Here is a 23113-nt window from a genome sequence, read left to right on the forward strand (position 1 = left end):
GCTAAAACAGGTTAAAATAGCAGTGAAGACACACCTTCATTTTCAACTTGGGTTAGTAGCTCAAGTTCAACCCCAGACTCTTCTACATCTATATTGCATTGTAAACCCAGGCTCAGACTAAGGTTTGAGCCTAACCCATCCTACCATACACACAGATCTTTCTGACTTAGATCAGCAGCCCCTCATGACCTGGGTTTTATGACCCTCCCAGGACATGGGGGTGGGGGGAGTCAGATCCCAAATCCTGCTGGGATTTGGACCCATCCTTTTGCACTGTGGACAAAGCTCAAGCCTGGGTCCCCAGATTCATGTCCAAAGAGTCCACCAACACTATCCCAGAATCCTACCAGGCCTGTATTTCTTGGTCCTTCAACCCCAAACTTCCTACTGTGCCATTTCCCAGGGAACAATCCAGACTGATGGACAGCTGTGTCCCCTCAATTCTCCAACCTCCAACAATGGCATCCAAATGGTTTCCCAGGCAACACCAACAGGATTTCAATCTGCCAAACACACATTCAACCACCATCCTACAGCTACTGAGGGGTATAGTTTAACTAGGGATGTAAATCTCATTTGAAAAGTTAACTTTTTAAACTATTAAAGCAATATCATTTAACCGGTTAAGCGATTAAAGGGAGAGGGGCAGGACGGGCTGGGATCAGCTGGTTAGGGTGGGTTAAATGGTAAGACTGATGCTTACCGGTTAACTGTTTAATATTTTACATCCCTAAGTTAAACCTTCTTTTTTGAGGCCTCTGAGTTCAGGGTATGGTTTCATGAGTAAAAGAGGGCACATGGGTTTGTCTGAATAACTCTGGAGACAGTGACTCCATTGATAACAGTGTCATTTAATGAGAATAATGTCCCAGCTTGTCCATGAATCTCTGGAACACCCTCGCATCATGCACCTTGCCAGCGCATCCCATGTTAGTGTCCATGAATCTGCCTCTGTGGGTGACCAGGGTGTGCATAATGATGGAGTACACTTCGTGGTTGCTGTATTCATGCACTCCTTGCAGAAGTTGAACTATGGGCACATGACTCCCATCAATGGCCCTGATGCAGTTTGGAAAGCCCATTCTCTCAGCAGTTATTTCAGGGGCATAGTTTATGCCCTTTGAGTAAATCACAGTCCTGATTGCCTCACAAGTCACTACTGCCACAACCACCACAGTTGACTTGTCAACACCAAACTGGTTAGCAACAGACCTGTAGCTGTCTGGGGAAGCCAGCTTCGAGAGGGTTATAGCAGCATGATTCTGGATGGCATGCCTGCTCCCATGTGTGTGTCCTGAGTTGACACTGGAGGATCAGAGTAAGCTGCTCAGAAAGACCCAGGAATGTCTGATTCTTCATGTGAAAGTTCTGGAACAATGGTTGGACATCCCTGGTCTGCATGACGATGTGATCCCACTGGTCTGTGGTCATGGCCCTGCTCCAGAAACACTGGTCTACATATAGGAAATCAATGGCTTTGGCAAGAGCTAGGAGCAGCATCAACTGGGTGGAGTCTGCCACGTCTGCATCCCTCTCCAAGAGGTGCCTTCGGTAGGTCAAACAATGCCACAGAAATGTTCACCAGCATCTCAAAGATACTTTGCCTATTTCCTGGAAGAGGAGTGAAAGTGCAAGCTGGAGAAGCTGTTCCACCAGTGCTTGATCCATGTTGCTGGCTCTGGTTGTAGAGCGTGTGGACCCAAGATACCTCATTTGGATGTGTCGATGGGCTAAGACAATTTACAGTCAAGTGCTGTGGGATGGACAAACAGGCTTCTTCACAACACACCATGAACCCAGGCCTACAGTAGCTACACCTGGTGAGGGCACTAGGAACCCTGGAAACACCCACAGAAGCAGAAGGTCTGACTTGGGTTTGCGTAGTGCAATATGGAGGCATCAACACAGTTGTAAGACCTGGGTCCATCCAGTGCAAATCTGGGTTTACTGTGCCGTGTGGATGCACAGGCACAGCTTTGGAAACACCATGTCTGCAGATGCAGGCCCATCAGACCCAGGTTTCCAGTGTAGTGTAGGAATAACATTAGGCTTTAACTCAGACTGCTAACCCAAGTGTAAAGTCAAGTTGCTATATCTTTGCTGCTATTTGAACCCAGGTTAGCTAATTCAGACAGCTGCAGCGGTACAGGAGCTAGCAAACAGAGCTGTAAACAGGGGAGTTTGAGTGGGAGTTTGTAAGGGGAGTTTGTCTTGTGGTGCTTGTTTGGTGTTTTGTTTTGTTGTGGGTGGTGGTGTTTCGGGTGTGGTTTGTGTTTCCCAGATTAACAGGATTTAGGTGGGAAGACTATGACAGATACAGAGGCAGCAGTGGGAGTGACCCATGTAGTGGAAGACACAATGAGGATGACTGGATGTGGAAGCTGTGGTATGTACATGATCCTGGAGGGGGCACCTGGTAAGAGTTTTGTCTGTATGAAATGCCGTCTGATAGAGCTGATGGAGGAAAAGATCCGAGGTTTGGAGATGTGGGTGGAAAGTCTGGTAGAGTTTAGGAAGGGGTCTGAGCAGATTATGGAGGTATCTGAAGGGAAAAGCTCAGACTTGCAGGTGGAATCAGGGCTGGGGAATTCTGAGGGGAGACTGGGTGAGGAAAGTGGAAGCATGTGACTAAAAGAACCAAGCAGAGGAAAAGACAGGCTAGTGAAGGAGAAATAGAGCTCAAGAATAGGTTTGCAGAGTTGGAAAATGAAGAAGGGGCTCAGCAGGTAGTCACTGAAGGTAGAAGGGCAAGGAAGAAGAGAAGAGCGGCTAGTCCTATAGGAAAAGGGGAAGAGTTAATGGAGATTACACCAAATATGAGCCCCAGTAGGATACAGGATGGGTTAAAGAGGATTACAAGGGAGAATAGGAATGGAAAGAACTTGCAGCCAGAGGGAACAGGGAATAGACTGGAGAATAGCACCGTCACTAGGAAAAAGCAGGTCTGTGTGATTGGGGACTCTTTACTGAGAAGAATAGATAGGCCTGTAACCAGAGCTGATCCAGAGAATAGGAGGGTGTGCTGTCTTCCAGGTGCTAAGATACAGGATGTAGACCTAAGGTTGAAAAGGATTCTAAAGGGAGCAGGAAAGAATCCCCTAATTATCCTTCATGTGGGAACAAATGATACGGCTAGATTCTCGCTGGAAAGTATTAAGGGAGACTATGCTAAGCTTAAGGAAATTGAGGCTCAGGTGATCTTTAGTGGGATTCTGCCTCTTCCTAGAGAAGGGCAACAAAGGTGTGACAAGATTATGACTATCAACAGATGGCTTAGGCAGTGGTGCTATAAGGAGGGCTTTGGGATGTATGGCCACTGGGAGGCATTCATGGACAGAGGACTGATCTCTCGGGATGGACTTCACCTGAGTAGGGAGGGAAATAGACTTCTAGGATGGAGGCTGGCACAATTGATTGAGAGCTTTAAACTAGGAATTTGGGGGAGATGGTTGGGAGATGTCCAGGTAATCTCCACGCCGGATTTTAGCATTGAGAGGAAAGAAAACAAAGTAAGAAAGGATACAGCCCTGGGTAGGAGGAAGGGCAGTGTAGATACCAGTCTAATAGGTTATACTGGCTGTAGAATGACCATGCCTAATAGGGTACAGAATGTGAGTGAGGCCAAACAGCAAAAATTAAGATGTTTGTACACCAATGCGAGGAGCCTAGGTAACACAATGGAGGAACTAGAGCTACTGGTGCAGGAAGTGAAACCAGATATTATAGGGATAACAGAAACATGGTGGAATAGTAGTCATGACTGGACTACAGGTATTGAGGGGTATGTGCTGTTTAGGAAAGACCGAAATAAAGGTAAAGGTGGTGGAGTAGCATTGTATATCAATGATGAGGTACAATTTAAAGAAATAAGAAGCAATGAAATGGATATGACTGAGTCCGTCTGGGCAAAAATTACATTGGGGAAGAAAACTATTAGAGCCTCCCCTGGGATAGTGCTTGGGGTGTGCTATAGACCACCAGGATCTAATTTGGATATGGATAGAGCCCTTTTTAATGTTTTTAATAAAGTAAATATTAATGGAAACTGTGTGATCATGGGAGACTTTAACTTCCCAGATATAGACTGGAGGATGAGTGCTAGTAATAATAATAGGGCTCAGATTTTCCTAGATGCGATTGCTGATGGATTCCTTCAGCAAGTAGTTGCTGAACTGACTAGAGGGGATGCCATTTTAGATTTGGTTTTGGTGAGTAGTGAGGACCTCACAGAATAAATGGTTGTAGGGGATAGTCTTGGCTCAAGTGGTCATGAGTTAATTTAGTTCAAACTGAACAGAAGGATTAACAAAAATAAATCTGCAGCTAGGGTTTTTGATTTCAAAAGGGCTGACTTTCAAAAATTAAGGAAATTAGTTAGGGAAGTGGATTGGACTGAAGAATTTATAGATCTAAAGGTAGAGGAGGCCTGGGATTATTTTAAATCAAAGCTGCAGAAGCTATCGGAAGCTTGCATCCCAAGAAAGGGGAAAAAAATCATAGGCAGGAGTTGTAGACCAAGCTGGATGAGCAAGCATCTCAGAGAGGTGATTAAGAAAAAGCAGAAAGCATACAGGGAGTGGAAGAAGGGAGAGATTAGCAAGGAAAGCTACCTTATTGAGGTCAGAACATGTAGGGATAAAGTGAGACAGGCTAAAAGTCAAGTAGAGTTGGATCTTGCAAAGGGAATTAAAACCAATAGTAAAAGATTCTATAGTCATATAAATAAGAAGAAAACAAAAAGAAGTGGGACCGCTAAACACTGAGGATGGAGTGGAGGTCAAGGATAATCTAGGCATGGCCCAATATCTAAACAAATACTTTGCCTCAGTCTTTAATAAGACTAAAGAGGATCTTAGGGGTAATGGTAGCGTGACAGATGGGAATGAGGATATGGAGGTAGACATTACCATATTTGAGGTAGAAGCGAAACTCTAACAGCTTAATGGGACTAAATGCGGGGGGGGGGGGCAGATAATCTTCATCCAAGAATATTAAAGGAATTGGCACATGAGATTGCAAGCCCATTAGCAAGAATTTTTAATGAATCTGTAAACTCAGGGGTTGTACCGTATGATTGGAGAATTGCTAACATAGTTCCTATTTTTAAGAAAGGGGGGAAAAAAAGTGATCCGGGTAATTATAGGCCTGTTAGTTTGACATCTGTAGTATGCAAGGTCTTGGAAAAAAATTTGAAGGAGAAGGTAGTTAAGGACATTGAAGTCAATGGTAAATGGGACAAAATACAACATGGTTTTACAAAAGATAGATCGTGCCAAACCAACCTGATCTCCTTCTTTGAGAATGTAACAGATCTTTTAGACAAAGGAAACGCAGTGGATCTAATTTACCTAGATTTTAGTAAGGTGTTTGATACCGTGCCACATGGGAAATTATTAGTTAAATTGGATAAGATGGGGATCAATAGGAAAATTGAAAGGTGGATAAGGAATTGGTTAAAGGGGAGACTACAACGGGTCCTACTGAAAGGTGAACTGTCAGGCTGGAGGGAGGTTACCAGTGGAGTTCCTCAAGGATCGGTTTTGGGACCAATCTTATTTAATCTTTTTATTACTGACCTTGGCACAAAAAGTGGGAGTGTGCTAATAAAGTTTGCGGATGATACAAAGCTGGGAGGTACTGCCAATTTAGAGAAGGACAGGGACATCCTACAGGAGGATCCAGATGACCTTGTAAACTGGAGTAATAGTAATAGGATGAAATTTAATATTGAGAAGTGTAAGGTCATGCATTTAGGGATTAATAACAAGAATTTTAGTTATAAGCTAGGGACGCATCAATTAGAAGTATCGGAGGAGGAAAAGGACCTTGGAGTATTGGCTGATCATAGGATGACTATGAGCCGCCAATGTGATCTGGCCGTGAAAAAAGCTAATGCGGTCTTGGGATGCATCAGGCGAGGTATTTCCAGTAGGGATAAAGAGGTTTTAGTACCATTATACAAGGCACTGGTGAGACTTCACCTGGAATACTGTGTGCAGTTCTGGTCTCCCATGTTTAAGAAGGATGAATTCAAACTGGAACAGGTACAGAGAAGGGCTACTAGGATGATCCGAGGAATGGAAAACTTGTCTGATGAAAGGAGACTCAAGGAGCTTGGCTTGTTTAGCCTAGCTAAAAGGAGGTTGAGGGGAGATATGATTGCTCTCTGTAAATATATCAGAGGGATAAATATCGGAGAGGGAGAAGAATTATTTAAGCTCAGTACCAATGTGGACACAAGAACAAATGGATATAAACTGGCCACCAGGAAATTTAGACTAGAAATTAGATGAAGGTTTCTAACCATCAGAGGAGTGAAGTTTAGGAATAGCCTTCCAAGGGGAAGCAGTGGGGGCAAAAGATCTATCTGGCTTTAAGATTAAACTCGATAAGTTTATGGAGGAGATGGTATGATGGGATAACATGGTTTTGGTAATTAAATATTCATGGTAAATAGGCCTAATGGCCTGTGATGGGATATTAGATGGGGTGGGATCCGAGTTACCCAGGAAAGAATTTTCTGTAGTATCTGGCTGATGAATCTTGCCCATATGCTCAGGGTTTAGCTGATTGCCATATTTGGGGTCGGGAAGGAATTTTCCTCCAGGACAGATTGGAAGAGGCCCTGGAGGTTTTTCGCCTTCCTCTGTAGCATGGGGCACGGGTCACTTGCTGGAGGATTCTCTGCTCCTTGAAGTCTTTAAACTATAATTTGAGGACTTCAATAGCACAGATATAGGTGTGAGGTTTTTTGCAGGAGTGGTGGGTGAAATTCTGTGGCCTGCGTTGTGCAGGAGGTCAGACTAGATGATCATAATGGTCCCTTCAGACCTAAATATCTATGAATCTAAATTAAGAACACCTTTTTTTACAGTGTAGATGTGCCCTTAGATGGAGAGTTGCTATGATGCTGGGTCTATGAGCGTAATAGTCCAGAACACTTAGTTGTGGGATTAAAGACCTGGTCATAACTCCAAAGGACAGTATGATGTGTTTTCTATATAGCTTTTTTTAAAGTGTACAAAAGAACAGGGCAAAGAGTGACATGTCTTCACCATACAAAGGCAATTGCTCTGCTGCTTTCTCTTCGTGTGTAAATCATTTGGCATATTTCTGGAACAAACATGCAGCCCTATCCTGTGAGATTCTGAGTGCCTCCTGCAAAATTCTGATTTCTCAACTTCTTTTGATTTCAGCTGAAGGTGTTAGATCATTTGCAATGCTTCACCCACAATAAGTACAAAGAAAAAGTTTATTTTTAAAAATCCCAAAACAAGGACATTGTTTTTGTTTATGTTACAGCAGCACCTAGAAAGACTGAGGCCCCATTGTGCTATGCAATGTACATACATGTGGTAAGAGACAGTTCCTGCCCCTATATAGCTTACATTCGGTATAGACAAAGGTTTGGAGAAAGGGTGTGATATTATTTTCCCCACTTAACTATGGGTATTTGAGGCAAAGAGAGATTAAATGACTTGCCCAAGGTTCTACAGGAAGTCTGTGGCAGAGTCAGGGAACTGAACTGAGATCTTCTGAGTTTCAGCCAGCACCTTAACCACAAGACTCCTTCCCCTCAACTGTCTTGTTAACATAATGACAAATATAATTCATATTCCAGTACCTGATCCTAAATTCTTCCAGGGTAATAATCATCTCCTTTACTGTGAAATTAAACCAACGTATATGCTGTGGGGAATGTAAAAACTCAGCAAGCATGGTATTTTTTAGGAGTTAGTGGTCCTAAAAAATTAAGTAAACAACCAGTCTATGTAGTTCAACTGGATGATATTATTTTTATTTCTGTTATTTCTCTGAAAATGTGCTGATAGCCCTGTAATAACTGTCTCTGTGTTATTTATTAGATCTTTAGAATGGTGAGTCATACATTCTGAATAAAATATGTAGAAAAGTTGGCTGAATGATGCAAGTATTTGAAAATTTAGCTGTTTATTTTCATTTAGCTACCTGTGTATTCATGTTCGTTTTTTTTTTTTAAATCATTCATCAGGTTTCTATTCAAGGGAGTACAAGCCATAATGCATACACATTAACATGCATAAATATTTCTGAATGTATACAAAGTCATATTTAAAAAAATCTTCACCAAACTCTTATTATGTAAATTCCACTGAATACACTTTATTATCCTTGGCCTAACTTTCTTTTGAACTTCGGGAATTTAGAGTTCATATTTCAACTACCTTATTATCTGGTGTAAACACTGTATCACTTCTAACACATACTCTGAGGAAATACATACTTGGGCCTGACTCATTATGGGCTTTACTATAGTTTTATGCTAGTGAAAATGTTTTAAAATCAGACTAGAATGCTTAAACTCATGCCTGATGGTAAACACATAAGTAGTCTCATTGAATGCATGTGCTGAAGCATGTTAATGAATCAGTCTGTGTGTGTATGAGAGATTAAATTTTTACTTATGGCATGCACAGTTATTTGACTATAAACAACACCAATTTTCAAAGAATTGTGACTTACATAAAGCTCAAGAAAAACTACCAATCATCCTAAAATATGATTCATTAATTTAGCTCCACAAATCATTTGAATTTTAGATCTTGCACATAAATTGCTTTCTGACTAGAACAAATGCCTCATTACTCAAGCATATGCTAATCCAAGACTGTGTTGGTAACATGAAAAAGAATAGCTGCCAGGGCAGGGAACAGAACAAATTGCAGGCAGGTATATATTTAGAACCAGTTTTGCTCTCACTGTCAAAGTACTCAATGAGTGAGAACCAGATAAGACTGACATGTACCCTCTTGTAACACTCATTAGCCATACAAAGTTACTGTAGAAAAGAATGACAAAGTAAATATAGATGCAGCTACTTTTATGGAGGGGAAATATGAAAGAAGGAGAAGAAACCATTTAGATAATTTCCTATTTATTAGCAAGTCAGTGGGAGTTGAAGGCACTCAGCACTAAAAATGGGCAAAAGTTTTTGGATGAATAGCTTGACGTGCAACTCTCGTTACAGTGTGTATGGTAACGCCCATTGTTTCGTATTCTCTATGTATATAAATCTCCCCACTGTATTTTCCACTGAATGCATCCGATGAAGTGAGCTGTAGCTTACGAAAGCTTATGCTCAAATAAATTGGTTAGTCTCTAAGGTGCCACAAGTACTCCTTTTCTTTTTGCGAATACAGACTAACATGGCTGCTACTCTGATATCTGGAAATTTGACTCCATTCGTTTCAGCAAGGAAAATGTTTTTCAGGGCCAGCAAACTGGTGTGTCTGTCCCCCTTTAGGTTTGCCATGTTGTAGCTTTGTTGGTCCCAGGATACAAGAGAAATAATGTGAGTGAGGCAATGTCTTTCATTAGACCAATTTCAAGAATAAGAAGTTGATCCAATAAAAGATACTGCCTCCCTACCTTGTTTCTCTGTTCCCCTTTATAACCTTTTAGCCTAGTGGTTAGGGCAATTGCCTGGAGGCACAGGTTTGAATCCCCATTCTGGAGCAGGAATTTTAACTCCACTCTGGCCCCTGCCGGAGGAGCAGCCTAGCCACCAGGCTATAGGCTATTCTGGGATGGGTTGCTTTCAGTCTCTCCTGTTGGATCTATTCCAGAAACGCAGTTTGCTGACCTGAAATAGACACTTCCAATTTGCTGACAAATCCCAAATATTTTAAGAACCAAAACAACAATTGTTTTTTCTTTTGTTTTGGTTTACTAGATGAACTAAAATATGAATTATTTGCATAGCTCTACTCAACACCTTCCAGGACTAGGTCATAGTCCTCTGTCCAGAAATATGTGCTGTTAAGTATGTGCTAAGTCATGAGGTGGGATGCATAAGAAAAAAAAATTTCTGTTCTATATGTGCTTATACAAGTCTCATCACCATAATATCTGAGCACCTTCTCGAAGCGTATAAAGTGATGTGACTAAAACTGCCATGTGTATTATATGTATTTTCTATGTGTTTCTATTAGGGACAGTAAGGTGGAAGATATGCACCTTGCATTTGGAGCAGAAGATGGTGAGGTTTGTGATGGTCCTTAGTTCATATAGAAGTTCATTCCAGACTCAGAACAACCCCTGAAAAAAATCTGTCTCCCACAAGAAGAGAAAGGAAACATAATCTCAAACATAGGGCCAAATCTAACCCTGGTACAATATCTCAGAAATTGAGGGAAGTGCATCAGGAATGAATTTGGAATACGCTGTGCATTTGCAAGTATGGCAAGATTGGAGGAGAAGTTGTGAGTAGAAAGTGATGACAGCATTTAATACAGTGTTTCAGCTGAGTGCTGTCTCCCGGAGCACATATGGTCCCCAGCCTGGCAAAGATTTACATATGCTTAACTTTGAGTACTCCCCCTGAGTAGCCCCATTGGGTTTATTCATGAGGCCAGTTTCTCCAGTCTGCCAAGCTCACTTTGCAATGCTTATGCAGTGATTTGGGCTTGAGAATACCCCTGGTGTATGGCAGGCGGAGGGAGGGGCAAGGTGGGTACTGGCAGTGGGATATGGTGGACCCAGTGGTGAGCTGGAGCCGGTTCGTACTGGTTCGCTAGAACCAGTTGTTAAATTTAGAAGCCCTTTTAGAACCGGTTGTTCCGCGAGGGACAACCGGTTCTAAAAGGGCTTCTAAATTTAACCGGACAAAAGTGGCGCCTTAGACGCCGACTCCATGGGTGCTCCAGCCCTGGAGCACCCAAGGGGAAAATTTGGTGGGTGCAGAGCACCCGCTGACAGCTCCCCTTCCCACCCCACTCCCAGCCTGGCCCCAGCCCCAGCTCACCTCCGCTCTGCCTCTGCCTCCTCTCCTGAACACGCTGCCCTGTTCTGCTTCTCCGCCCCCACACCAGGCTTCCCGCGAATCAGCTGTTCACGCAGGAAGTTGGGGCAGGCTGAGAAGCAGGCCACGGCTTCCCGCTCAGACCCAGGGAGGTGGAGGTGAACTGGGGCGGGGGGGAGGGCGTGAGGAGGGCCGCCTGCGCTGCAGCAGGTAACCTGGGGGGGGGCGCGCACAGGGGAACTGCTCCCCGACCCAGCTCACCTCCGCCACCCTCAGCCTGGGCGGGAAGCTGAGGCCTGCTTCTCGGCCCTCCCTGGCTTCCCGCTGAACAGCTGATTCATGGGAAGCCGGGGGGCAGAGAAGCAGAGCGGGGTGGTGCATTCAGGGGAGGAGGCGGAGCAGAGGTGAGGTGAGCTGGGGCCAGGGGTGGGGACCTGCTGGTGGGTGCTCCGCACCCACCAAATTCTCCCCATGGGTGCTCCAGCCCCGGAGCACCTAGGGAGTGGGCGCCTAAGGTGCCACTTTTGATGTGATCAGCGGGGGAGCAGCTGCTCCCCTGCCCCTAGGAGCCAGAGGGACCTGCTGGATGCTTCCTGGGAGCTGCCCCAGGTAAGCACCTCTGGGACTTCCCACCTCGCCCCCCGGCAGGTGCCTCTGGCTCTTAAGGGTGGGGTGGGCACCCACTACGGTGGCCCATGAGACCCTCCTGCCCGGTTTTGGGGGCAGTCAGGGGACAGGGGAGGGGAGTGGATATGGCTGAGGGGGCGTCAAGGAACGCGGGGGGTTTGGATGGGGCAGTGGGGACGGGGGTGGGCAACGACCCCCTCATGGAGTGAGGAGGGAACCCGTTAAGATTTTGGCAGCTCATCACTGGGTGGACCCACTCTCTACTACAGTTGATCCCCAGTTGGTTTAATTTCCTTTAGGCATAGTGGAGAAGTAGAGTCAGAGTGCATATAGTTAAGCACATACGTAAATCTTTGCCAGATCAGTACCATGATGTTTGCAATTAATTTCCAAGGTATATGTTTCTAAAACAAGAAGGAAAATTCAGGTTATAGTGAATAAAAATTGACTGTTGCTTTGCAATTTGTATAGTCTTGAATGTATTGTTTCTTCAACAATATTGTCTGTGAGTGAATGTGGAAGGCTGCATTTTTGAATAGATTAGATGTTAACATTATGCCCTGTTTGGGTGATCTAAGAAACGCAGAGACTCATGCTGCTGCTTTTCCATCAGGCTTTTTTATCACTCTTTTTTGGAAATTCTGGAACCAAATTTACATTCCAATTATTTTATGTTACAGTTATGTCCCTAATGATGGACTCTCTAAAAAAAAAAAAAAAAAACCCTCCTTAGTGTGGAGTCATGAACAGTTTTATTTTTAATAAGTAATAAAAATTCATTTTCTTAAAATATGGCATAAAATATCTTATAAAACACCAATATACATACACCTACATTAAAAAAAACCCTCATAAAAGTGTGTACCCACGCACATGCATTGTTATGGTGTAGACAAACCTCACACTAGTCAATAAGGGGTTAATGAGAGCCTATGGGCTTAGTCAGCCCCACCCTGCTGCATCTTCAGTACATGTCAGGCTTGGAGGGAGTTGCTAAAAGGGGAGAACCCAGCTCAGTTAGTGGCTGTCTAAGAGGCGCATATCTCTGCTTCTTAGTGGGTGTGAGAAGCAGGGCTGGGAACTGAGCCAGACTGCTGGTGATTAGGGCCTCCTTGAAGGAAGGTAGACCTGAAGTGGGACTATCCTTTAATTTCATTTGCATCACCTCATCTGTTGGTGCTGGGGTTGACTGCTGCCTTTCAGCATCCCTCTGGGAAGGTAGGCCTGAAGCAGGGAGCCTAGACTATTGTTGACTGGAAGAGACAGACCCTGTGTAGAAGGACTAGGTCCAGCTGGGCACTGGGATGGATGATCCTCCTTTTGAGTTTGTTCTGTTTCTGTTGGAGTTGATACCCTGGAAGGGGTAGAAATTTGGCATAACTTACATGGAGGGCTAAGTCACCATTGCACCTAACCCTTGATGATCCAGATGGAAACAGAGGTAGGGCAAGTTGTTCCACGGTGGGCCACAAGGGAATGCTGTGCAGGCTGATCCTGTCCCCTACATGTGCATGTACATTTATAAAAATTGTGTGTATCTATGCATACTACACAGCCATTACAAAACTTTTAGGTGAATTAAATATAAATCTGACAATTACTGTATGAAAAACCCTACTTGATTGTCACTTTTTTTTAGTATATTAGTGATTTGATGTTTACATCTTTACATGAGGGAGGGTGGGTGTGATGATACCAAAAAAACTTCACTGAACTGCAAGAACCACACAGGAGGCTAATCGAGATTTTCAGCTCAGCAACTTGATAACCACAAAAGACCAGGGTAGTGGACTGTCAGTACAGAGGGATCTTACTCCAGAGAGTTGTGAAATCATACCTGACTAAACTACCACATATTTGTGCAGCTAGGTTCAATCTATAATACTCAGCACTAGCATGGCAATTCTTGTATTGAAAATGTTTTGCTCTTATCACAGACCATGAACAGTTCTTCTGTATGCTAAAAAGAATAGTTTAGGCCCTGATCTTACAAGCTCTTATGTATGATCAAATGCCTGTGACATGATTCATGTACTTTAATGCAATTCTGTGCAGTTCTGGAGTCTACCTGTGCATAAGTTTCCAGGTTTGAGGTTTTAGCTAGAAAACAGCCCTGTATGTGTGTGGGGTTTTTTGGTTTGTTTTTGTTTTGTTTTTAAGGATTTTTGTTACATGCTTTTGGCTCTTTATATTGTGACCATCCCTTCCATCATCTTGTTTTTTAAAAATGCCATGATAAATCACAGTACCACCTAATAATTCATGTGATTTATATTCAGTTTGCTGTTGGTCTTCAAAATAATATATTGTGTAGCATTGTTCAGCAAGTTGTCAATGGAAGGTGAAAATCTACCACACTGTACTCTCAATTCCAAGGCCTTCATATGAGGATTACACGGTCACCATCATAGGTTTTTAAGAAGGATTTCTATAGCTTCCTGTCTGTCCTAGCATGGTTTTCTGTGGAACAGTAGGGCATTTACTGAGCAAGTCCCATTTTAAACTCAGAATCAATCATATACAAGTTTGTTCTGATTTTGTAGAAGATTAAATTTAATCTTTGTTACAGTTTGTCACACATTTCAAATTAATCCAGTCATGTTTGCTTGATGAATTTTAAAAATGCATTATTAAAACATTATTTTCTAATATCTTTGCATTTGTAGCAGTGCCATTAATATGAACTTAATAGTAATCAGTGTGAACAGAAACACGGCATATCTCATTAAAATCAAACTGTATGGAATTTAAACAAAATGATTTAATGGAAAAAGTATTTTAATGAACAAAGTCCTTTTAAGCTGAGTCCTGTTAGTTAAAATACCACATTTTATAGATTTGATATGACAGACATGTTTGGTCCTTAGAATATATAAGCACACATTTTAGGACAATAGATGAAATGTGGAGTGCTTTCGAATAAACTGTCTTCAGTTATAACCCAGGAACTCTTCTGTGTTCAGCGGGGAAAGACAGATGTAGTTGAAGCAAAACTTAGGCCTCTTTACTTTTCTATTGAATGCAACTGCTTGATGTCGATTATGATTCATTTGTCCCATTAATATCAATCCTGAAAGGACTAAAACATGCTCATTAAGGCAATGTACTGAGCTGGATTCAGTTTTGGGGTTCTGCTAGCTAGTGGATCACAGGCTGAGCCTTCGGCAGTAGTCTACCCAGAAGAAACCCAGCTCTGGTTGTCTCTGTTGGCTGGCGTAGCCCTCAAAGGGTAAATATACATGGCAGCAACAGGGAGAAAAAAATCTCACATGCACAGTCCACAGCAGTGAGTCTCAGAGCCTGGGTCTACAACCTTGCTGGGTTTCAGAGCTCGAGCTCCAGCCCACATGGGAACATCTGTACTACTGTTTTTAGCACTATGGCATGAGCCGGAGTCTGCAGACCCAGACCCAGACTCATGGCTGTGGGTCTCTTTTTTTTTTTATTATTATTTTTTATTGCAGTGCAGAATAACCAAAGTGACCTGGGAAGGAAAAGGCAGGGTCACTGAATCAGGTGGGTGACTATTATTGACAGGGGCCTCAAGAAGCTCCAGCTGAAACATGTAGCTGCTCCTCTCTGGGAAAGCAGTAGCTGTACTGCTGTCTGCCATCCTCTGGGAGTGAATGCCCATGGGAGCAGGGGTGTGTAAATGTCCCCTGTGGTGGTGAATCAAGCCTTTTGTATAATAGACTCTGACTTTAAAGTCAGAAGGGACCATCATGATGATCTAGTCTGACCTCCCTGTATCTCCCATGTTCAAATCCCAGTCTGTATTAATGTGAATGGTCAACATTATATCTGTTTTTTGTAATTAGGTGTAAGGGTAAGAAAAATTGCCTCCGAACCTTGAAAACCCAGACAGTTCATGTTTCTAATATGCAGCTATCTCTGGGTCCCCTCTCAGTTTCATGTAAAAGCTAATCTCCCCTCCCCTAATTATTATAAACCCCAGTAGGCTGAGCACTTTATAGGGGAGTACTGCTCAGTTAGCTGTGCTGATGAAATTTACAGCAGACTGGATGCGTGCACGTGCAGTAATGGTAATCCCAAAGGTTCAAAAATTAGTGAGACCTCCTCAAAATTATGAGATGGCATTCAATTTTTTTAAAGAGATTTAAAATATTTGTCCCTTTTATTTATCTTCTGTTTTTTGAGCTTCAGTGTGTGTTGAGGTGATCCTGGTGGGTGTCACATTTTCCAGGTGTTCTTTGCAACTAGGAGGGCTAGAAACCTTTTTTTTCCTTTCTTTTTTTCATTTTTTTTTAAATGAATGGCAAGAATCGCACAGAATCACATGATCCCAGGATATGAGATTCAAATAAACCAACCAGACCAAATATCATGAGACTCATGACAAAATCATGAGTACTTCAGGGGCTAGCCTCAGTGTGTCAGACAATAAATTGTGCCCCTGGCTAAATCACCGAAATGAACAACTCTCACCCCACGTAGGTCAGCTCTTCCCTACACATAGTCAGGTCCATATGCAGTTTGAGTCTCTGAGGACTATGGCTAGTGGCAAGCCTACAGGTATTCCAGCTGGCCACTGCTGACCCAGACTGATGTTCCTGTGTATTCTCCCTGGCTGGCTTATGCAAAGAGCTGGACAAGGGCTCAAGGCTGTTGCTATACAGCTGCTGTTGAGGCAGTTTCTCTGAGAGAGACTGTAAGTGTCATAGCAAAAATCCTCCACAAGCCCTGCAGGAGAGAGTTATGTACACAAACAATAGCATATTCCACAATTAAAAGATAGTGATATTTGTGTACATATTTTGCAAAATTGAAACTTTTAATAAAAGAAACAATTGCTGTGCCTGCTCCTTCTCTTGTTGCAGTTAATATAAAAACATTCATTGACTTCAGCTGGAGCAGGATTGGGTTACGCATCTTTCTATTGCAAAACTACCATTATTGCAGTATCACAGACAGAGCTGGTAGTTCACTTATTATAAAAGTTGTCTGACACTTCCCATTATATGACCCTGTTATCAATTGTTTATAATCTTGTCAAACTTTAACCGTTTGGGCTGAAATTTTCCATGCTATATATTTGCCTCAGGGTCAATTTTTTTCTAGAATATTTCAGCCAAAATGGTTCAGCTGTTTCTGAGAATGAAGCTGGGAAAATATATTGTATAGGATGTGTGTGTGTTGCTTCATTTTTATTCTGGTGACCCCTTTTTGAGAAGCTCTAGTGTCCCCATGCTGTGAAGCATGAACTTGAAATTTGGCAACTTGAAAGTTGTGGCCTTTTATCAGGGATATGCCTTTTGCCATCCCCATAAAAATCTGCCCAAATCTGGCCAAGTTATAAGCCTTTGAAAAACAACAGTTCGTACATGCTTAGTAGAGAGTTGCTAGAACTCTGCAACTAAATTCTCTGAAGATTCTGTCCACACTGGGCATGCTCCAGTCCAGGGCTAAACAGGCCTTTTCCTGCAATTACAGCTCTGGGCTATTGCAGACCAGGTTGTGGCCAGGCAACGGTTCTGAGAATAGGGAGCCTGTTTCTCCTGTGCTCTCAATGCTTCTCCCTCATCCTCCACCATTGAGCCCAGGCAGTGTGGAGGAGGAAACTAACTGATTCAAGTGCATAGGGTAAAAGAGCTGGATCTTGGGAGTAGACTGGTATAGGGAGATGGCCTTGAGGTGGTGGTGGGGGGAAGACTGCGACTGGTTGGGCAAGGAGATTGGAACTTGGAACCAGTGCAGCATGGGGAAGAAGGAGTTATGGGAAGAAAAACAGATCTGTCAATGAGCCAGGGTGAAAGGGGAGAACTGAGACTGGCTGGGCAAAGAGTGGGAGAAGAAGCTGGGGGAGGTAGCACACTAATATTGAATGAGAGGTCCAGAGAGGGAGACTGGGACTGGTAGTCACTGGGGATTGGGTGAGTGTGCGCGGGGTCGGGGGAATGACAGGTTGCATGAGCAGCTGGGAGGGAGTGGAATGGCTGGGAAAAGAGACTGGGACTTGGGAAGAGAGCCTTGGATGGGGAGTCTACAGTGGTGAGAGTAAGAGTTACTAGGAATGGGATGAAGTGCCTGAGGAGTGCAAATGAGGACTTTCCGCCCGAATGGTTATAATTTTGCCAACTTTTAAGCATCTGAAATCAGTCTTATAATGGGAAGCATTGGACAACCTTTATAACAGGCAAGCTACAAATAAAAAAACATAAACAATTAATAGCTATGCTTTAGAGAAAGCAAAGTGGGGACTTGATCACCCTTTCCTCTTCTTCTGTCCCCTCCCTCTTGGATAAGTGTAAAGATGCAAGCCAAATTGGGATCACAGTATTGCCAGCTATAGGCATTCAAAATCATGAGTCAGGTCCCCTGAAAATCCTGAGGCTGGCTAAAAGATCATATTTTTAAGGTAATACATTTTTGTCTGCTTGTTGGGGTTTTTTTTGGAGCCTTTAGAGTTCACTTGGGTTACATTTTCAAGCTTTTATCCTCAAGCACAAGAGCTAGAAACTTTTTTTCTTCTTTTTTTTTTTTTAAATGAGAGCTGGGATGCTCATGTAGTCACGTAAGGCCCTAGTTCCTGGATTTAAGAAAAGCACCAAATATCACAAGGTTCATGGAAAAAAAATGTGAAAGTCAGCAACACTGAGAACTCTAGTCAGAGTGACTAAGCACAGGCTCACTCTCCCCCTCACCTTTCTATCTCCTTTGTGTGCATATATGTGTGGGTGTATAAAAACAAGAAAATTACCTGCATAATCTAACTGCACCTGAAATCAATGGAAAGATTCTAGTAGACTTCAGTCTGAGTTGAGTCAAGCCTTTCATGCTAAATAGCTACCATAAAGGAATACAACATTAAGATCTCCCGTAAAATAAAATATTTTGTTTTCTATGCAGCAATGTTAACTAGGCTAAACTGTACATATGTTCTTAACCTGTTTTTCCAGTTATTAGGTACATTATAAAATATATATGATAAAACATACAGGATGTTCAATGACATTGAATTAATCTTCTTATTGGTGCCTTAGCTTTACATTTCCTGACTTTTTTGTTTGTTGTAACTTAATGTTGCATTCCCATAACTTCTTAACACTCTATTTTATACCAAGATAATGTAGGAAAGGAAGAAAGAAATCTAACCAGAACCAAATTAGTCAGCCATAAGTAGCTTTCATTATAAATCTGGTAGTTTAGGAGTTGAAAGAAGTGTAGGCAATGAGTATAGATAATGTAGTGTATATGAAACTGTGTCATAAAACTAACAGTGAAGCTGCATCAGTATTTTTTTTTTAAAAAAAAAAGTCCTCCAGCTTTTGTTTCTATGTTCAAAATTCCCCCCAACACCTCTCCCCGCATCCAGAATTGTAGAAAATAGTTCCTAATCTGCCCTGGCTGGTTTATTTTTAGAGCTTTTTTGAAGAACTGGAACACTTTTTTTCAACTAAAATTTTTGAACAAAATTTCTGGGTTTCTTATTGAAACTTCAGCCCCTTCTGTTGATATTCTCTTGTGAATAGGAAGGCTATAGAAAGGACACTAGCATGCGGGGGGGAATCCAAAATGTCTGAAACCATGTTAAAACTGCTACTGTGGGCACATTTAAAACAGTTAGTCTCATTTTAGAGACTACCAGGTCTAGTGGTTTTATCCATTAAGTTTAGGTAGGAAAGTTGGAACCAAGAATGTAACTGGTGATATCTCTAGAACTTGAATAAACTGTTTAAGTATGCCCACTGTATCACACGTTAATAACGATTATATTTTGATTACTGTGTTTATTTGAAAGACCCTTGATGCAATCTGCCAAACATAGCCTTAGTCTGATGACTAAGGTTTCAATAATTCTGTTCAAGGAATGTTTTTGCCTGCTCATATATTTGCCTCTCATCCAATGTGCGTTCATTGTAGTTGCTATAGGCATAATATTAAATAGCGCTGTGGCACTTCCTCTGCAGATGGGAAAATCCACGTATCAGTTGTCTTGACCCTGGCTTCTCCTGGCTCCCCCTTGCATCCTGGACACTGGCACAAAGAGAACAATTGCATGGTTGAGCTCATTGTGTGCAGGGGCAGGTGATATACACGCCCACCCTGTAGAGCCACAACATTTCCACTTCTTGAGGGGGAACCACTGCATCTACAGTGGGCGGGGGAAGGACTGTTCCCTTTGTTGAAATAATAGATTTGAGAGCTGAAGAAAGCCCGCTAATTTGAGTAAATCCCCATGAAATTTGCTACAGTCCTCAGAGAGTGAATATCCTATGTATTATGCTTAGTCCTAGCAAGAGCCAAGAGGATGATTTCTAGATACAGCCAGTTTTCAGTTTAGGCATAGCATAATATTTACATTTTAACATTATTACAAGCTAGCTGCATGAGTAGTTCCAGATAACACAGATGTCTGTAATAATTTGAAGGGGATTAGGGAGATAATGGAAAAGCCATCATGTCTTTGTAAATACAGGTTCAGCACAACCCAGAAAGGGGAATTGCCTTCAGTTTAGCCTGTGAAATGGAACAACACTTGCTCTCAGCTGTATGTTTTCAACAGGCAAAACAGTTTGAAATCCCTGGATTGTTCACATTTTAAAAGGAGTATCTTGTCATGCTAGGAAAGAAAAACAATTGCCATGTTTTTTTTAACTTTTAGGCTGTTAACTGAGTCTGTTAAGACCCCTGTAGGCTTAATCAGAGCGCTTACTTTTGGAGCAAGATCATATTTTTGTAGTGATTTAATTTCATTAATCTTGAACACCTGATTCCTTAGTGTGGAAGCCTCACACTTGGAATTTGTGCTGTTTGGAGTAGTATATTGTGCAAGTCGAGGGGATTTTTTTTGTTCACTCAGGTGATTGTCGTCTGTCATTTCAGAACTACAGTTATATCATCTCATAGCCTATCTCAAGCTACTGTATCAGACTGTGCTTTCACTCCTGCACTACTCCACATCCAATCTGCTAGATGAGGTCACTTTAGGAAGGCAGGATGAGTACTTAATAAGCTGTTCTCCACATTGTATCAGCATACTGTGCTTTCCTTATTGAGCTACTATTCTGAGCATTGCTCACATGAGGATTCATGACTTTGTGGTGACTTTCTGTTAAAGTTTTGTTGTGGTGCCCCTGCTTCTCTTGGGATAGTTTATAGTAGACTACCAACCTCCAGACAAATGTGTAGCAAAGCTAGTATTTCTAAAGTTACTTCCGGTTTTGTAGTTCTCTTTGTGTGTGTTTTGTTACCCTGATCTGTTTTGTTTCTTGTTGATTTTAGTTTTAAGAATCATGTTTAGACAGCTCTCTTTGTTTTGGAGTAGTCAGATTTAAACGTTATGGGTGTAAGCCTCACAGAAATTCACTCAAAATCCTTCTCAGTTCAGCTCTCATCCTCCCAAATGCTCCAGACATCTATCTGGATTTTTATGTAACACCTGTCACAAATGTTTATGAATGAGAGAACACATCTGTGGTACACAGAGAAATGTTATTGACCTATTCTAGAGGTGGAGAGCTGAGGCACAGAGGTAGAGAGAGTTAGACCATGTCACAGCCACTACTCTGCTGCATGGAAGAAAAGTCTTCTCCTTACCCCCTTCCTCAGCTCTGAAACTCTGACTGCAGATGAGAGAGCAGGCCTTCCCTCCCACTAACCTCTTAAGGAAATGGGGGGAGCAATAGGGAGTAAGTGACTTTTTGCTATTCAAAAAGAGTATTATCACTGATGATAAATTAGTAGCACTTAAGGTATGTCTATACTACCTGCCGGATCGGCAGGCAGTGATGGATCCAGTGGGGGGTTGATTTATTGCGTCCAGTCTAGACATGATAAATTGACCCCCGAGTGCTCTCCTGTCAACTCCTGTACTCTAGCGCCGTGAGAGGCTCAGGCAGAGTCGACAGGGGAGCAGCAGCAGTCTACTCACCGTAGTGAAGACACCATGGTGAGTAGGTCTAAGTACATTGACTTCAGCTACGTTATTCACGTAGCTGAAGTTGCGTAACTTAGATCGATCCACGCCCCTAGTGTCGACCAGGCCTTAGTGTCTGCATTGTGGTACGTTAATTTGATGATAAAGTACTCTGCATTTTGCCATTAAACCTCTGTTAGAAATGTTATTGTCAGGTATAAAAACTGTGAGACAAATCTTGAAGTGTTACTCAGCCCAGTTAGTCAATGGGAGTTCTCTGAGACACAACCATACGCAGAGATTCTCAATAATTTCTGACTAGACCAATGAGTAGAGGATTAACTTCATTTCCAATTTTTGTTGTATATTACATTGAGAATTACTAACTCAGTGAAACTTTGTCCTGAAACCTTCTGGCCTTATTGAATCATTGTGGTGGCACTGTCATTCTCTCCAACAGGGTATACTGCATGGTTGATTCAAGCCCAAGATGTTCCTAAAGGAACATTCCTTTAAAGATGTTTTCATTTTGAAGTAAAGCTGTACCTTTGGAACCATCTCTAGGGTGCATGCAACATGTTCCATGAACACAGCATGTTTCACAATGTGTTGCAGTGACTCTATGGAATGGTTGCAATTCAATCCTGGGAACTACCAAAAGAGATACCATTGTCAGTGACTAGATGGAGTTTTCAGTGCTTTAAAAAAAAAAAAATGAAAAGAAACAAACTTTAGATTTTTTTTAAAAAAAGAGCTTGTAAAGTCTATAATTGAGACTAAAGGATGATACCATTCTGAAACAAATACTTTCTTCTATTAAAGCCTTCTAGGTATCATCTGATGTTCTCATATTGAGAACATAGAGATAGGAATCTTCCTCATGGACTACAGCATTTTAGCTGTTAACTACATCAAATAGGTATTTACATTACAAGCCTGATTCCAGTATGACAACTGTTTTAAATTGTGAGTAGGTGCATTTAAGTCACTGGAGTTACACCAGCATAAACCCCCTATGAGACCAGAATCAGGCTATAGTTGTAAGCACTGCTCTGACAAATGTGGACTGCTAATGATTTAAAAGCTGAAGAGAGGCTAATTTTTTGGTGAGGACATGCCATACTGGGGCTGGGGAGATCTGCATTCAATTCCCAGCATGTCACAAAACTCCATGGTATCTTGGGAAATTTAGGCCTAGTCCACACTAGAAAATTAAGTCACCTTAATTACATTGCTCAGGAGTATGAAAAATCCACAGCCCTGAGCAGTTTAGTTAAACCAACCTAGTCCCCAGTGTAGACAGCGGTAGGTTGACAGAAGAATTTTTTCATTGACCTAGCTATCCACTCTTGGGGAAGTGGATTACCTACAGTGATGGGAGAACCCGTCCTGGCAGCATAGGTTGTGTCTATGCTGAAGCAGTGCAACTGTACTAATGTTGCATTTCAAGTGCAGACAAACCCTTAATCTCTCTGTGCCCGTCTGTAAAATTGGGATGATGATTATCCGTCTCCTCCATCTATTTGTCTTGTCAATTTCCATTGTAAATTTTTCAGGACAGAGTCTTACTGTGTGTTTGTACAGTGCCTAGCACAGGAGAGGTCTTTAGTTTGCTACTATAATACAAATAATAATTTATCAGTACAATGTTACACTGCATTCATTTTCCAAAAGTGTGACTGACTGCTTGTATCTAGTTTAAACTGGGACAGATTGCAGAGCCCTTGCTCAGGGTGGTAACCTTATTCATGCAAACAGTTCTAATAAAGCCAGTGGGACTACTTACATGGAGAGGATTCACAGTACAGTATAAATAATGGTCCCACATC

At 42.2% G+C, this 23113-nt stretch overlaps 1 long non-coding RNA gene across 1 annotated transcript in view; it reads left to right on the plus strand.

Annotated features, from left to right (window-relative positions):
- The first annotated feature begins 12447 nt into the window (after window positions 1-12447).
- Window positions 12448-23113, plus strand: part of LOC122466799 — a 433007-nt gene continuing 422341 nt past the window's right edge. The window contains exon 1 of the long non-coding RNA XR_006292620.1: window positions 12448-12625. This is a non-coding gene — a long non-coding RNA (uncharacterized LOC122466799). The remainder of the gene's footprint in view (window positions 12626-23113) is intronic.

The sequence above is a fragment of the Chelonia mydas genome, chromosome 8 (genome assembly GCF_015237465.2).
Source record: "Chelonia mydas isolate rCheMyd1 chromosome 8, rCheMyd1.pri.v2, whole genome shotgun sequence".
Classification (NCBI taxonomy): Eukaryota; Metazoa; Chordata; order Testudines; family Cheloniidae; genus Chelonia; species Chelonia mydas.